General features: G+C 45.6%; 6 non-coding genes across 6 annotated transcripts; all 6 read right to left on the bottom strand.

Annotated features, from left to right (window-relative positions):
• Positions 1-563: 563 nt before the first annotated feature.
• Positions 564-657, bottom strand: LOC127676435 (small nucleolar RNA SNORD116). The gene has a single exon (XR_007975913.1). It is a non-coding gene; the product is annotated as a small nucleolar RNA SNORD116 (small nucleolar RNA).
• A 2,550-nt stretch (positions 658-3,207) lies between these two features.
• On the bottom strand, positions 3,208-3,301 carry LOC127676356 (small nucleolar RNA SNORD116). The gene has a single exon (XR_007975838.1). It is a non-coding gene; the product is annotated as a small nucleolar RNA SNORD116 (small nucleolar RNA).
• A 2,552-nt stretch (positions 3,302-5,853) lies between these two features.
• On the bottom strand, positions 5,854-5,947 carry LOC127676434 (small nucleolar RNA SNORD116). The gene has a single exon (XR_007975912.1). It is a non-coding gene; the product is annotated as a small nucleolar RNA SNORD116 (small nucleolar RNA).
• Positions 5,948-8,498: 2,551 nt separating this feature from the next.
• LOC127676355 (small nucleolar RNA SNORD116) lies at positions 8,499-8,592 on the bottom strand. Its single transcript, XR_007975837.1, has one exon. It is a non-coding gene; the product is annotated as a small nucleolar RNA SNORD116 (small nucleolar RNA).
• Positions 8,593-11,146: 2,554 nt separating this feature from the next.
• LOC127676429 (small nucleolar RNA SNORD116) lies at positions 11,147-11,240 on the bottom strand. The gene has a single exon (XR_007975907.1). It is a non-coding gene; the product is annotated as a small nucleolar RNA SNORD116 (small nucleolar RNA).
• Positions 11,241-13,792: 2,552 nt separating this feature from the next.
• LOC127676354 (small nucleolar RNA SNORD116) lies at positions 13,793-13,886 on the bottom strand. Its single transcript, XR_007975836.1, has one exon. It is a non-coding gene; the product is annotated as a small nucleolar RNA SNORD116 (small nucleolar RNA).
• Between the last annotated feature and the right edge of the window lie 724 nt (positions 13,887-14,610).

The following is a 14,610-nucleotide window of genomic DNA, read 5'->3' as shown; positions in this document are numbered from 1 at the left end:
GACATGTCTATCATCATCTCTAATTGATCAACCTTGCTCTATTTCTAAGCTATTTGCGTGGGAATCTTGCAGACTTCAGGCCACAAAGTCCCCTCTTGTCCACTTTAATCTTCCACAGTCTATAAAAGTGCCCAAGCTATGCTACTCAATCAGGCTACACTTCTCCTGCAGCCTGCACTCCATTGTCTCTCTGACTGGCAACACAAGTGTGTTATCATTCTTGTCAGCATTTCAGAAAAGCCTCAAACCCATATGAAGAGCCAAACTTTGGTGCCAAACCTATTCCTTCTGCTTCAAATTCCAGTGTCCTTTAGGGCTGCACAACACTCCTTGAGCAAGCGGCTCTACCTTCTAAGTCCCTGCCAAGAATGTCATCAAAAGCTACCGGAGCAAGCCACAAGAACAAAAGGGCCTGCCATGGCCTCGGCCATGGTTTCCTGAGGAGTAGGACAAGCACATACCCATTTTTAGTGTGTCTGGCTAAAGCCCGAGGATGCAAGGGCAAAGGGGTGCTTGGCCTGCCTGTTTCTGATGCCCATAGGACCTGGAGGACCCCAGGTGCCGGACCTCATTTTCGATGAGAGTTGCGGTACTGTGTTTTCACTCATTTTGTTCAGCTTTTCCAAGGAATGTTTGACTGGGAATCATCATCGATCCAAGCACTCTGCAGTGACTTTCACAAAGACCTTGTGGGTACTCTGGAGTGCTTGGGTGTTGGGAGAGCAAGGAACTGCCGGCCATTGCCCATTCATTTCTAGGGATCAATCAATCGGCCTCAGCTCCAAACAAGGGAGAACCAGAGGCCCTAATCCTGCTTCATGTCCCTAAAGCACAGGGCACAAACCGTACAGTTCCTCACAGCTCTACCAAGACCTGAGCACATTGAGTTCCTGGAGCAAATTCATGTGTTCCTTACCTTTTCTCTAAGGTACCCTTGAGCAAGGCAGCAACAGTTAGCCAGTTCATCGGATGATCAGTGCGGTGCCATGACCAGTCAACCAATGTTGGTGTGTTCATTTCTTCTGAGTGTCACCACGGGCCCTTGCTGGAAAGGAATGCCACCCTGTGAAGACAGCAAGAGCACATGCCGCCATTTTAGTGGGACCCATGCAAAGCAAGAATGAAGATGAGCTTACTGAGTCCTTTGGGCTTGTCAGATTTTACAGACACCCATAACACTCCTGCTCTTGTCAACCTGTAGGCTTCCTCCATACACATAGGGGCAATGTGTCCACTCTGACCTCGGATGGGGACATAGCACGCCCTTTGTTATCAAGTGTTTGCTGGGCCTTCACCTCCATCCAAGGCCTTACGGATGAAATATGAGCTGCTCCACTGATGAACCGCAAATTCCAAGATGACCTGAACACCAACCTACTGGACAACAGTTCTCTACTATATTAACAAGAAATTCAGGGCACATGATACAGCATGTAGCAAGAAAATTGCACTAACATGGGCAATCACACTTCTGCTTCAGTATAAAAGGTGAGAATGTGGAGTAGGCTCTGGGGCAGTTCACCACAAATATGTCCTTTCAGGGATGTCGATCTGGTCCACATAAGTATCTTCCATCATGGCTCTTATCCTACTCTGACTTCTTCAACTGGCTACTGGAATGAGGCAGAAATCAAACAAGTAAACTGATTCTGCTTTCAAGCTCATAAGTAGCAGGCTTTACTGGCCCTGGAACAACATATCTCTCTGACTCTCTGTATCTCTCTCTCAATATTTTTCTCTAGCTCTCTCTCCGTCTTTGTCTCTGTCTCTTGGTGTGTGTATGTTATGAGTGTGTGTGTATAGAGGTGCGTATGTGGGGGTTTGTTGGGGGGTGTTTGTCTGTGTTTCTTTGTGTGTGTTTTTGTGTGGCTCTCTCACTTTCCTTGATAAGCTCTCAGGGGTGGTTTCATGCCTCTTTGGTCCATCTTTTGTCTTCTCTTTTGTCTCTTGTGAATAGTTCGTCTTTCATGGGACCACCATTGTTTATCTGCTATGCAATGATTTTTCCTTGCTGAAAAGAATTATCATGACAAAACCCTCAGTAGCACCAACAGAGGCATGCCACATTGGGACTTAGATCCTCTAATCCATGGTGCAAATTGACTCATGGCCATAAATTTAATCAAATATGCAACCTCCATTTAAAAATTCCAGTTTTTCTTTGAAAGTGCCAATGAACATTGGTCTCAAGCTAGGTTTCAAGGATATCCTGAGACCCATTGAGCATTTCCTCCTATGAACAGCTAGCAATTGGCTTTAAGGTAGATTTAAATCACTATCTCAGAAAATATAATAGTACCATGATCCATGAGTTTGTAGTTTTGAAGGAAGATCGTTCCGGTATTTTCTCATAAGCCTACCATTGTGAGCAGATCTCAAGGATCTGTAACTTTGGCATTGTGAAGGAGGCCTGGAACAACGTGGAAAGATATCAAGGGATATCTCAAACACACGATTTAACGGATATCTCCACCACACTATTAAAGACAAATGCATTCATTAAATGTGAAGGTTCCTGCCCAATCCCTCCACACATCAATTTCAGTCACAGGTCTGCAAATCTCATGCTTTGACTTGAGTCCACCAAAGGCTCATGAATCCAGGGACATAAGGAATTGTGTCAATCAGGTGGAACCTTACAGGAGACATGTCTAGCTTCATCTCTAATTGATCTACCTTGCTCTATTTCTAAGCTATTTGTGTGGGAATCTTGCAGACTTCAGGCCACAAAGTCCCATCTTGTCCACTTTAATCTTCCACAGTCTATAAAAGTGCCCAAGCTATGCTACTCAATCAGGCTACACTTCTCCTGCAGCCTGCACTCCATTGTCTCTCTGTCTGGCAGCAAGAGTGTGTTATCATTCATGTCAGCATTTCAGAAAAGCATCACACCCATAGGAACAGCCAAACTTTGATGCCAAACCTATTCCTTCTGCTTCAAATTCCAGTGTCCTTTAGGGCTGCACAGCACTCCTTGAGCAAGCGGCTCTACCTTCTAAGTCCCTGCCAAGAATGTCATCAAAAGCTACGGGAGGAAGCCACAAGAACAAAACGGCCTGCCATGGCCTCGGCCATGGTTTCCTGAGGAGTAGGACAAGCACATACCCATTTTTAGTGTGTCTGGCTAAAGCCCGAGGAAGCAAGGGCAAAGGGGTGCTTGGCCTGCCTGTTTCTGATGCCCATAGGACCTGGAGGACCCCAGGTGCCGGACCTCAGTTTCGATGAGAGTTGCGGTACTGAGTTTTCACTCATTTTGTTCAGCTTTTCCAAGGAATGTTTGACTGGGAATCATCATCGATCCAAGCACTCTGCAGTGCCTTTCACAAAGACCTTGTGGGTACTCTGGAGTGCTTGGGTGTTGGGAGAGCAAGAAACTGCCGGCCATTGCCCATTCATTTCTAGGGATCAATCAATCGGCCTAAGCTCCAAACAAGGGAGAACCAGAGGCCCTAATCCTGCTTCGTGTCCCTAAAGCACAGGGCACAAACCATACAGTTCCTCACAGCTCTACCAAGGCCTGAGCACATTGAGTTCCTGGAGCAAATTCATGTGTTCCTTACCTTTTCTGTAAGGTACCCTTGAGCAAGGCAGCAACAGTTAGCCAGTTCATCGGATGATCAGTGCGGTGCCATGACCAGTCAACCAATGTTGGTGTGTTCATTTCTTCTGAGTGTCACCACGGGCCCTTGCTGGAAAGGAATGCCACCCTGTGAAGACAGCAAGAGCACATGCCGCCATTTTAGTGGGACCCATGCAAAGCAAGAATGAAGATGAGCTTACTGAGTCCTTTGGGCTTGTCAGATTTTACAGACACCCATAACACTCCTGCTCTTGTCAACCTGTAGGCTTCCTCCATACACATAGGGGCTATGTGTCCACTCTGACCTCGGCTGGGGACATAGCACGCCATTTGTTATCAAGTGCTTGCTGGGCCTTCACCTCCATCCAAGGCGTTAAGGATGAAATGTGAGCTGCTCCACTGATGAACCGCAAATTCCAAGATGACCTGAACACCAACCTACTGGACAACAGTTCTCTACTATATTAACAAGAAATTCAGGGCACATGATACAGCATGTAGCAAGAAAATTGCACTAACATGGGCAATCACACTACTGCTTCAGTATAAAAGGTGAGAATGTGGAGTCGGCTCTGGGGCAGTTCACCACAAATATGTCCTTTCAGGGATGTCGATCTGGTCCACATAAGTATCTTCCATCATGGCTCTTATCCTACTCTGACTTCTTCAACTGGCTACTGGAATGAGGCAAAAATCAAACAAGTAAACTGATTCTGCTTTCAAGCTCATAAGTAGCAGGCTTTACTGGCCCTGGAACAACATATCTCTCTGACTCTCTGTATCTCTCTCTCAATATTTTTCTCTAGCTCTCTCTCCGTCTTTGTCTCTGTCTCTTGGTGTGTGTATGTTATGAGTGTGTGTGTATAGAGGTGCGTATGTGGGGGCTTGTGGGGGGGTGTATTTCTGTGTTTCTTTGTGTGTGTTTCTGTGTGGCTCTCTCACTTTCCTTGATAAGCTCTCAGTGGTGGTTTCATGCCTCTTTGGTCCATCTTTTGTCTTCTCTTTTGTCTCTTGTGAATAGTTCGTCTTTCATGGGACCACCATAGTTTATCTGCTATGCAATGATTTTTCCTTGCTGAAAAGAATTATCATGACAAACCCCTCAGTAGCACCAACAGAGGCATGCCACATTGGGACTTAGATCCTCTAATCCATGGTGCAAATTGACTCATGGCCATAAATTTAATCAAATATGCAACCTCCGTTTAAAAATTCCAGTTTTTCTTTGAAAGTGCCAATGAACATTGGTCTCAAGCTAGGTTTCAAGGATATCCTGAGACCCATTGACCATTTCCTCCTATGAACAGCTAGCAATTGGCTTTAAGGTAGATTTAAATCACTATCTCAGAAAATATAATAGTACCATGATCCATGAGTTTGTAGTTTTGAAGGAAGATGGTTCCGGTATTTTCTCATAAGCCTACCATTGTGAGCAGATCTCAAGGATCTGTAACTTTGACATTGTGAAGGAGGCCTTGAACAATGTGGAAAGATATCAAGGGATATCTCAAACACACGATTTAACGGATATCTCCACCACACTATTTAAGACAAATGCATTCATTAAATGTGGAGGTTCCTGCCCAATCTCCCTCCACACATCAATTTCAGTCACAGGTCTGCAAATCTCATGCTTTGACTTGAGTCCACCAACGGCTCCTGAATCCAGGGACATAAGGAATTGTGTCAATCAGGTGGAACCTTCCAGGAGACATGTCTAGCATCATCTCTAATTGATCAACCTTGCTCTATTTCTAAGCTATTTGCGTGGGAATCTTGCAGACTTCAGGCCACAAAGTCCCCTCTTGTCCACTTTAATCTTCCACAGTTTATAAAAGTGCCCAAGCTATGCTACTCAATCAGGCTACACTTCTCCTGCAGCCTGCACTCCATTGTCTTTCTGCCTGGCAACACAAGTGTGTTATCATTCTTGTCAGCATTTCAGAAAAGCCTCACACCCATATGAAGAGCCAAACTTTGGTGCCAAACCTATTCCTTCTACTTCAAATTCCAGTGTCCTTTAGGGCTGCACAACACTCCTTGAGCAAGCGGCTCTACCTTCTAAGTCCCTGCCAAGAATGTCATCAAAAGCTACCGGAGCAAGCCACAAGAACAAAAGGGCCTGCCATGGCCTCGGCCATGGTTTCCTGAGGAGTAGGACAAGCACATACCCATTTTTAGTGTGTCTGGCTAAAGCCCGAGGATGCAAGGGCAAAGGGGTGCTTGGCCTGCCTGTTTCTGATGCCCATAGGACCTGGAGGACCCCAGGTGCCGGACCTCATTTTCGATGAGAGTTGCGGTACTGTGTTTTCACTCATTTTGTTCAGCTTTTCCAAGGAATGTTTGACTGGGAATCATCATCGATCCAAGCACTCTGCAGTGACTTTCACAAAGACCTTGTGGGTACTCTGGAGTGCTTGGGTGTTGGGAGAGCAAGGAACTGCCGGCCATTGCCCATTCATTTCTAGGGATCAATCAATCGGCCTCAGCTCCAAACAAGGGAGAACCAGAGGCCCTAATCCTGCTTCGTGTCCCTAAAGCACAGGGCACAAACCGTACAGTTCCTCACAGCTCTACCAAGACCTGAGCACATTGAGTTCCTGGAGCAAATTCATGTGTTCCTTACCTTTTCTCTAAGGTACCCTTGAGCAAGGCAGCAACAGTTAGCCAGTTCATCGGATGATCAGTGCGGTGCCATGACCAGTCAACCAATGTTGGTGTGTTCATTTCTTCTGAGTGTCACCGCGGGCCCTTGCTGGAAAGGAATGCCACCCTGTGAAGACAGCAAGAGCACATGCCGCCATTTTAGTGGGACCCATGCAAAGCAAGAATGAAGATGAGCTTACTGAGTCCTTTGGGCTTGTCAGATTTTACAGACACCCATAACACTCCTGCTCTTGTCAACCTGTAGGCTTCCTCCATACACATAGGGGCTATGTGTCCACTCTGACCTCAGATGGGGACATAGCACGCCCTTTGTTATCAAGTGTTTGCTGGGCCTTCACCTCCATCCAAGGCCTTACGGATGAAATATGAGCTGCTCCACTGATGAACCGCAAATTCCAAGATGACCTGAACACCAACCTACTGGACAACAGTTCTCTACTATATTAACAAGAAATTCAGGGCACATGATACAGCATGTAGCAAGAAAATTGCACTAACATGGGCAATCACACTTCTGCTTCAGATTAAAAGGTGAGAATGTGGAGTCGGCTCTGGGGCAGTTCACCACAAATATGTCCTTTCAGGGATGTCGATCTGGTCCATATAAGTATCTTCCATCATGGCTCTTATCCTACTCTGACTTCTTCAACTGGCTACTGGAATGAGGCAGAAATCAAACAAGTAAACTGATTCTGCTTTCAAGCTCATAAGTAGCAGGCTTTACTGGCCCTGGAACAACATATCTCTCTGACTCTCTGTATCTCTCTCTCAATATTTTTCTCTAGCTCTCTCTCCGTCTTTGTCTCTGTCTCTTGGTGTGTGTATGTTATGAGTGTGTGTGTATAGAGGTGCGTATGTGCGGGCTTGTGGGGAGGTGTTTTTCTGTGTGTCTTTGTGTGTGTTTCTGTTTGGGTCTCTCCCTTTCCTTGATAAGCTCTCAGGGGTGGTTTCATGCCTCTTTGGTCCATCTTTTGTCTTCTCTTTTGTCTCTTGTGAATAGTTCGTCTTTCATGGGACCACCATTGTTTATCTGCTATGCAATGATTTTTCCTTGCTGAAAAGAATTATCATGACAAAACCCTCAGTAGCACCAACAGAGGCATGCCACATTGGGACTTAGATCCTCTAATCCATGGTGCAAATTGACTCATGGCCATAAATTTAATCAAATATGCAACCTCCATTTAAAAATTCCAGTTTTTCTTTGAAAGTGCCAATGAACATTGGTCTCAAGCTAGGTTTCAAGGATATCCTGAGACCCATTGAGCATTTCCTCCTATGAACAGCTAGGAATTGGCTTTAAGGTAGATTTAAATCACTATCTCAGAAAATATAATAGTACCATGATCCATGAGTTTGTAGTTTTGAAGGAAGATCGTTCCGGTATTTTCTCATAAGCCTAACATTGTGAGCAGATCTCAAGGATCTGTAACTTTGGCATTGTGAAGGAGGCCTGGAACAACGTGGAAAGATATCAAGGGATATCTCAAACACACGATTTAACGGATATCTCCACCACACTATTTAAGACAAATACATTCATTAAATGTGAAGGTTCCTGCCCAATCTCCCTCCACACATCAATTTCAGTCACAGGTCTGCAAATCTCATGCTTTGACTTGAGTCCACCAAAGGCTCATGAATCGAGGGACATAAGGAATTGTGTCAATCAGGTGGAACTTTCAGGAGACATGTCTAGCTTCATCTCTAATTGATCTACCTTGCTCTATTTCTAAGATATTTGTGTGGGAATCTTGCAGACTTCAGGCCACAAAGTCCCATCTTGTCCACTTTAATCTTCCACAGTCTATAAAAGTGCCCAACCTATGCTACTCAATCAGGCTACACTTCTCCTGCAGCCTGCACTCCATTGTCTCTCTGTCTGTCAACAAGAGTGTGTTATCATTCATGTCAGCATTTCAGAAAAGCATCACACCCATAGGAACAGCCAAACTTTGATGCCAAACCTATTCCTTCTGCTTCAAATTCCAGTGTCCTTTAGGGCTGCACAGCACTCCTTGAGCAAGCGGCTCTACCTTCTAAGTCCCTGCCAAGAATGTCATCAAAAGCTACGGGAGGAAGCCACAAGAACAAAACGGCCTGCCATGGCCTCGGCCATGGTTTCCTGAGGAGTAGGACAAGCACATACCCATTTTTGGTGTGTCTGGCTAAAGCCCGAGGAAGCAAGGGCAAAGGGGTGCTTGGCCTGCCTGTTTCTGATGCCCATAGGACCTGGAGGACCCCAGGTGCCGGACCTCAGTTTCGATGAGAGTTGCGGTACTGAGTTTTCACTCATTTTGTTCAGCTTTTCCAAGGAATGTTTGACTGGGAATCATCATCGATCCAAGCACTCTGCAGTGCCTTTCACAAAGACCTTGTGGGTACTCTGGAGTGCTTGGGTGTTGGGAGAGCAAGAAACTGCCGACCATTGCCCATTCATTTCTAGGGATCAATCAATCGGCCTAAGCTCCAAACAAGGGAGAACCAGAGGCCCTAATCCTGCTTCGTGTCCCTAAAGCACAGGGCACAAACCATACAGTTCCTCACAGCTCTACCAAGGCCTGAGCACATTGAGTTCCTGGAGCAAATTCATGTGTTCCTTACCTTTTCTGTAAGGTACCCTTGAGCAAGGCAGCAACAGTTAGCCAGTTCATCGGATGATCAGTGTGGTGCCATGACCAGTCAACAATGTTGGTGTGTTCATTTCTTCTGAGTGTCACCACGGGCCCTTGCTTGAAAGGAATGCCACCCTGTGAAGACAGCAAGAGCACATGCCGCCATTTTAGTGGGACCCATGCAAAGCAAGAATGAAGATGAGCTTACTGAGTCCTTTGGACTTGTCAGATTTTACAGACACCCATAACACTCCTGCTCTTGTCAAACTGTAGGCTTCCTCCATACACACAGGGGCTATGTGTCCACTCTGACCTCGGCTGGGGACATAGCACGCCCTTTGTTATCAAGTGCTTGCTGGGCCTTCACCTCCATCCAAGGCCTTAAGGATGAAATGTGAGCTGCTCCACTGATGAACCGCAAATTCCAAGATGACCTGAACACCAACCTACTCGACAACAGTTCTCTACTATATTAACAAGAAATTCAGGGCACATGATACAGCATGTAGCAAGAAAATTGCACTAACATGGGCAATCACACTTCTGCTTCAGTATAAAAGGTGAGAATGTGGATTCGGCTCTGGGAAGTTCACCACAAATATGTCCTTTCAGGGATGTCGATCTGGTCCACATAAGTATCTTCCATCATGGCTCTTATCCTACTCTGACATCTTCAACTGGCTACTGGAATGAGGCAGAAATCAAACAAGTAAACTGATTCTGCTTTCAAGCTCATAAGTAGCAGGCTTTACTGGCCCTGGAACAACATATCTCTCTGACTCTCTGTATCTCTCTCTCAATATTTTTCTCTAGCTCTATCTCCGTCTTTGTCTCTGTCTCTTGGTGTGTGTATGTTATGAGTGTGTGTGTATAGAGGTGGGTATGTGGGGGTTTGTGGGTGGGTGTTTGTCTGTGTTTCTTTGTGTGTGTTTCTGTGTGGCTCTCTCACTTTCCTTGATAAGCTCTCAGTGGTGGTTTCATGCCTCTTTGGTCCATCTTTTGTCTTCTCTTTTGTCTCTTGTGAATAGTTCCTCTTTCATGGGACCACCATAGTTTATCTGCTATGCAATGATTTTTCCTTGCTGAAAAAAATTATCACGACAAACCCCTCAGTAGCACCAACAGAGGCATGCCACATTGGGACTTAGATCCTCTAATCCATGGTGCAAATTGACTCGTGGCCATAAATTTAATCAACTATGCAACCTCCATTTAAAAATTCCAGTTTTTCTTTGAAAGTGCCAATGAACATTGGTCTCAAGCTAGGTTTCAAGGATATCCTGAGACCCATTGAGCTATGAATAGCTCCTATGAATAGCTAGCAATTGGCTTTATGGTAGATTTAAATCACTATCTCAGAAAATATAATAGTACCATGATCCATGAGTTTGTAGTTTTGAAGGAAGATCGTTCCGGTATTTTCTCATAAGCCTACCATTGTGAGCAGATCTCAAGGATCTGTAACTTTGACATTGTGAAGGAGGCCTGGAACAATGTGGAAAGATATCAAGGGATATCTCAAACACACGATTTAACGGATATCTCCACCACACTATTTAAGACAAATGCATTCATTAAATGTGGAGGTTGCTGCCCAATCTCCCTCCACACATCAATTTCAGTCACAGGTCTGCAAATCTCATGCTTTGACTTGAGTCCACCAATGGCTCATGAATCCAGGGACATAAGGAATTGTGTCAATCAGGTGGAACCTTACAGGAGACATGTCTAGCATCATCTCTAATTGATCAACCTTGCTCTATTTCTAAGCTATTTGCGTGGGAATCTTGCAGATTTCACGCCACATAGTCCCCTCTTGTCCACTTTAATATTCCACAGTCTATAAAAGTGCCCAAGCTATGCTACTCAATCAGGCTACACTTCTCCTGCAGCCTGCACTCCATTGCCTCTCTGCCTGGCAACACAAGTGTGTTATCATTCATGTCAGCATTTCAGAAAAGCCTCAAACCCATATGAAGAGCCAAACTTTGGTGCCAAACCTATTTCTTCTGCTTCAAATTCCAGTGTCCTTTAGGGCTGCACAACACTCCTTGAGCAAGCGGCTCTACCTTCTAAGTCCCTGCAAAGTATGTCATCAAAAGCTCCGGGAGGAAGCCACAAGAACAAAAGGGCCTGCCATGGCCTCGGCCATGGTTTCCTGAGGAGTAGGAGAAGCACATACCCATTTTTAGTGTGTCTGGCTAAAGCCCGAGGAAGCAAGGGCAAATGGGTGCTTGGCCTGCCTGTTTCTGATGCCCATAGGACCTGGAGGACCCCAGGTTCCGGACCTCAGTTTGGATGAGAGTTGCAGTACTGAGTTTTCACTCATTTTGTTCAGCTTTTCCAAGGAATGTTTGACTGGGAATCATCATCGATCCAAGCACTCTGCAGTGCCTTTCACAAAGACCTTGTGGGTACTCTGGAGTGCTTGGGTGTTGGGAGAGCAAGGAACTGCCGGCCATTGCCCATTCATTTCTAGGGATCAATCAATCAGCCTAAGCTCCAAACAAGGGAGAACCGGAGGCCCTAATCCTGCTTCGTGTCCCTAAAGCACAGGGCACAAACCGTACAGTTCCTCACAGCTCTACCAAGACTTGAGCACATTGAGTTCCTGGAGCAAATTCATGTGTTCCTTACCTTTCCTCTAAGGTACCCTTGAGCAAGGCAGCAACAGTTAGCCAGTTCATCGGGTGATCAGTGCGGTGCCATGACGAGTCAACCAATGTTGGTGTATTCATTTCTTCTGAGTGTCACCACTGGCCCTTGCTGGAAAGGAATGCCACCCTGTGAAGACAGTAAGAGCACATGCCGCCATTTTAGTGGGACCCATGCAAAGCAAGAATGAAGATGAGCTTACTGAGTCCTTTGGGCTTGTCAGATTTTACAGACACCCATAACACTCCTACTCTTATCAACCTGTAGGCTTCCTCCATACACATAGGGGCTATGTGTCCACTCTGACCTCGGCTGGGGACATAGCACGCCCTTTGTTATCAAGTGCTTGCTGGGCCTTCACCTCCATCCAAGACCTTAAGAATGAAATGTGAGCTGCTCCACTGATGAACCGCAAATTCCAAGATGACCTGAGCACCAACCTACTCGACAACAGTTCTCTACTATATTAACAAGAAATTCAGGGCACATGATGCAGCATGTAGCAAGAAAATTTCACTAACATGGGCAATCACACTTCTGCTTCAGATTAAAAGGTGAGAATGTGGAGTCGGCTCTGGGGAAGTTCACCCCAAATATGTCCTTTCAGGGATGTCGATCTGGTCGACATAAGTATCTTCCTTCATGGCTCTTATCCTACTCTGACTTCTTCAACTGGCTACTGGAATGAGGCAGAAATCAAACAAGTAAACTGATTCTGCTTTCAAGCTCATAAGTAGCAGTCTTTACTGGCCCTGGAACAACATATCTCTCTGACTCTCTGTATCTCTCTCTCAATATTTTACTCTAGCTCTCTCTCCGTCTTTGTCTCTGTCTCTTGGTGTGTGTATGTTATGAGTGTGTGTGTATAGAGGTGCGTATGTGGGTGTTTGTGGGGGGGTGTTTGTCTGTGTTTCTTGGTGTGTGTTTCTGTGTGGCTCTCTCACTTTCCTTGATAAGCACTCAGTGGTGGTTTCATGCCTCTTTGGTCCATCTTTTGTCTTCCCTTTTGTCTCTTGTGAATAGTTCGTCTTTCATGGGACCATCATAGTTTATCTGCTATGCAATGATTTTTCCTTGCTGAAAAGAATTATCACGACAAACCCCTCAGTAGCACCAACAGAGGCATGCCACATTGGGACTTAGATCCTCTAATTCATGGTGCAAATTCACTCATGGCCATAAATTTAATCAACTATGCAACCTCCGTTTAAAAATTCCAGTTTTTCTTTGAAAGTGCCAATGAACATTGGTCTCAAGCTAGGTTTCAAGGATATCCTGAGACCCATTGAGCATTTCCTCCTATGAACAGCTAGCAATTGGCTTTAAGGTAGATTTAAATCATTATCTCAGAAAATATAATAGTACCATGATCCATGAGTTTGTAGTTTTGAAGGAAGATCGTTCCGGTATTTTCTCATAAGCCTACCATTGTGAGCAGATCTCAAGGATCTGTAACTTTGACATTGTGAAGGAGGCTTGGAACAATGTGGAAAGATATCAAGGGATATCTCTAACACACGATTTAACGGATATCTCCACCACACTATTTAAGACAAATGCATTCATTAAATGTGGAGGTTGCTGCCCAATCTCCCTCCACACATCAATTTCAGTCACAGGTCTGCAAATCTCATGCTTTGACTTGAGTCCACCAACGGCTCATGAATCCAGGGACATAAGGAATTGTGTCAATCAGGTGGAACCTTACAGGAGACCTGTCTAGCATCATCTCTAATTGATCAACCTTGCTCTATTTCTAAGCTATTTGCGTGGGAATCTTGCAGATTTCAGGCCACAAAGTCCACTCTTGTCCACTTTAATCTTCCACAGTCTATAAAAGTGCCCAAGTTATGCTACTCTATCAGGCTACACTTCTCCTGCAGCCTGCACTCCATTGTCTCTCTGCCTGGCAACACAAGTGTGTTATCATTCATGTCAGCATTTCAAAAAAGCCTCAAACCCATATGAAGAGCCAAACTTTGGTGCCAAATCCATTCCTTCTGCTTCAAAAACCAGTGTCCTTTAGGGCTGCACAACACTCCTTGAGCAAGCGGCTCTAACTTCTAAGTCCCTGCCAAGAATGTCATCAAAAGCTACGGGAGGAAGCCACAAGAACAAAAGGGCCTGCCATGGCCTCGGCCATGGTTTCCTGAGGAGTAGGACAAGCACATACCCATATTTAGTGTGTCTGGCTTAAGCCCGAGGAAGCAAGGGCAAAGGGGAGCTTGGCCTGCCTGTTTCTGATGCTCATAGGACCTGGAGGACCCCAGGTGCCGGACCTCAGTTTCGATGAGAGTTGCGGTACTGAGTTTTCACTCATTTTGTTCAGCTTTTCCAAGGAATGTTTGACTGGGAATCATCATCGATCCAAGCACTCTGCAGTGCCTTTCACAAAGACCTTGTGGGTACTCTGGAGTGCTTGGGTGTTGGGAGAGCAAGGAACTGCCGGCCATTGCCCATTCATTTCTAGGGATCAATCAATCGGCCTAAGCTCCAAACAAGGGAGAACCAGAGGCACTAATCCTGCTTCGTGTCCCTAAAGCACAGGGCACAAACCATAGAGTTCCTCACAGCTCTACCAAGACCTGAGCACATTGAGTTCCTGGAGCAAATTCATGTGTTCCTTACCTTTTCTCTAAGGTACCCTTGATCAAGGCAGCAACAGTTAGCCAGTTCATCGGATGATCAGTGCAGTGCCATGACGAGTCAACCAATGTTGGTGTGTTCATTTCTTCTGAGTGTCACCACGGGCCCTTGCTGGAAAGGAATGCCACCCTGTGAAGACAGCAAGAGCACATGCCGCCATTTTAGTGAAACTCATGCAAAGCAAGAATGAAGATGAGCTTACTGAGTCCTTTGGGCTTGTCAGATTTTACAGACACCCATAACACTCCTGCTCTTGTCAACCTGTAGGCTTCCTCCATACACATAGGGGCTATGTGTCCACTCTGACCTCGGCTGGGGACATAACACGCCCTTTGTTATCAAGTGCTTGCTGGGCCTTCACCTCCATCCAAGGCCTTAAGGATAAATGTGAGCTGCTCCACTGATGAACCGCAAATTCCAAGATGACCTGAACACCAACCTACTCGA

Source organism: Apodemus sylvaticus, chromosome 1 (genome assembly GCF_947179515.1).
Source record: "Apodemus sylvaticus chromosome 1, mApoSyl1.1, whole genome shotgun sequence".
In the NCBI taxonomy this organism is placed as follows: domain Eukaryota; kingdom Metazoa; phylum Chordata; class Mammalia; order Rodentia; family Muridae; genus Apodemus; species Apodemus sylvaticus.
The sequence above is the reverse complement of the archived record's forward strand: the minus strand, read 5'-3'. Positions and strand labels throughout refer to the sequence as shown.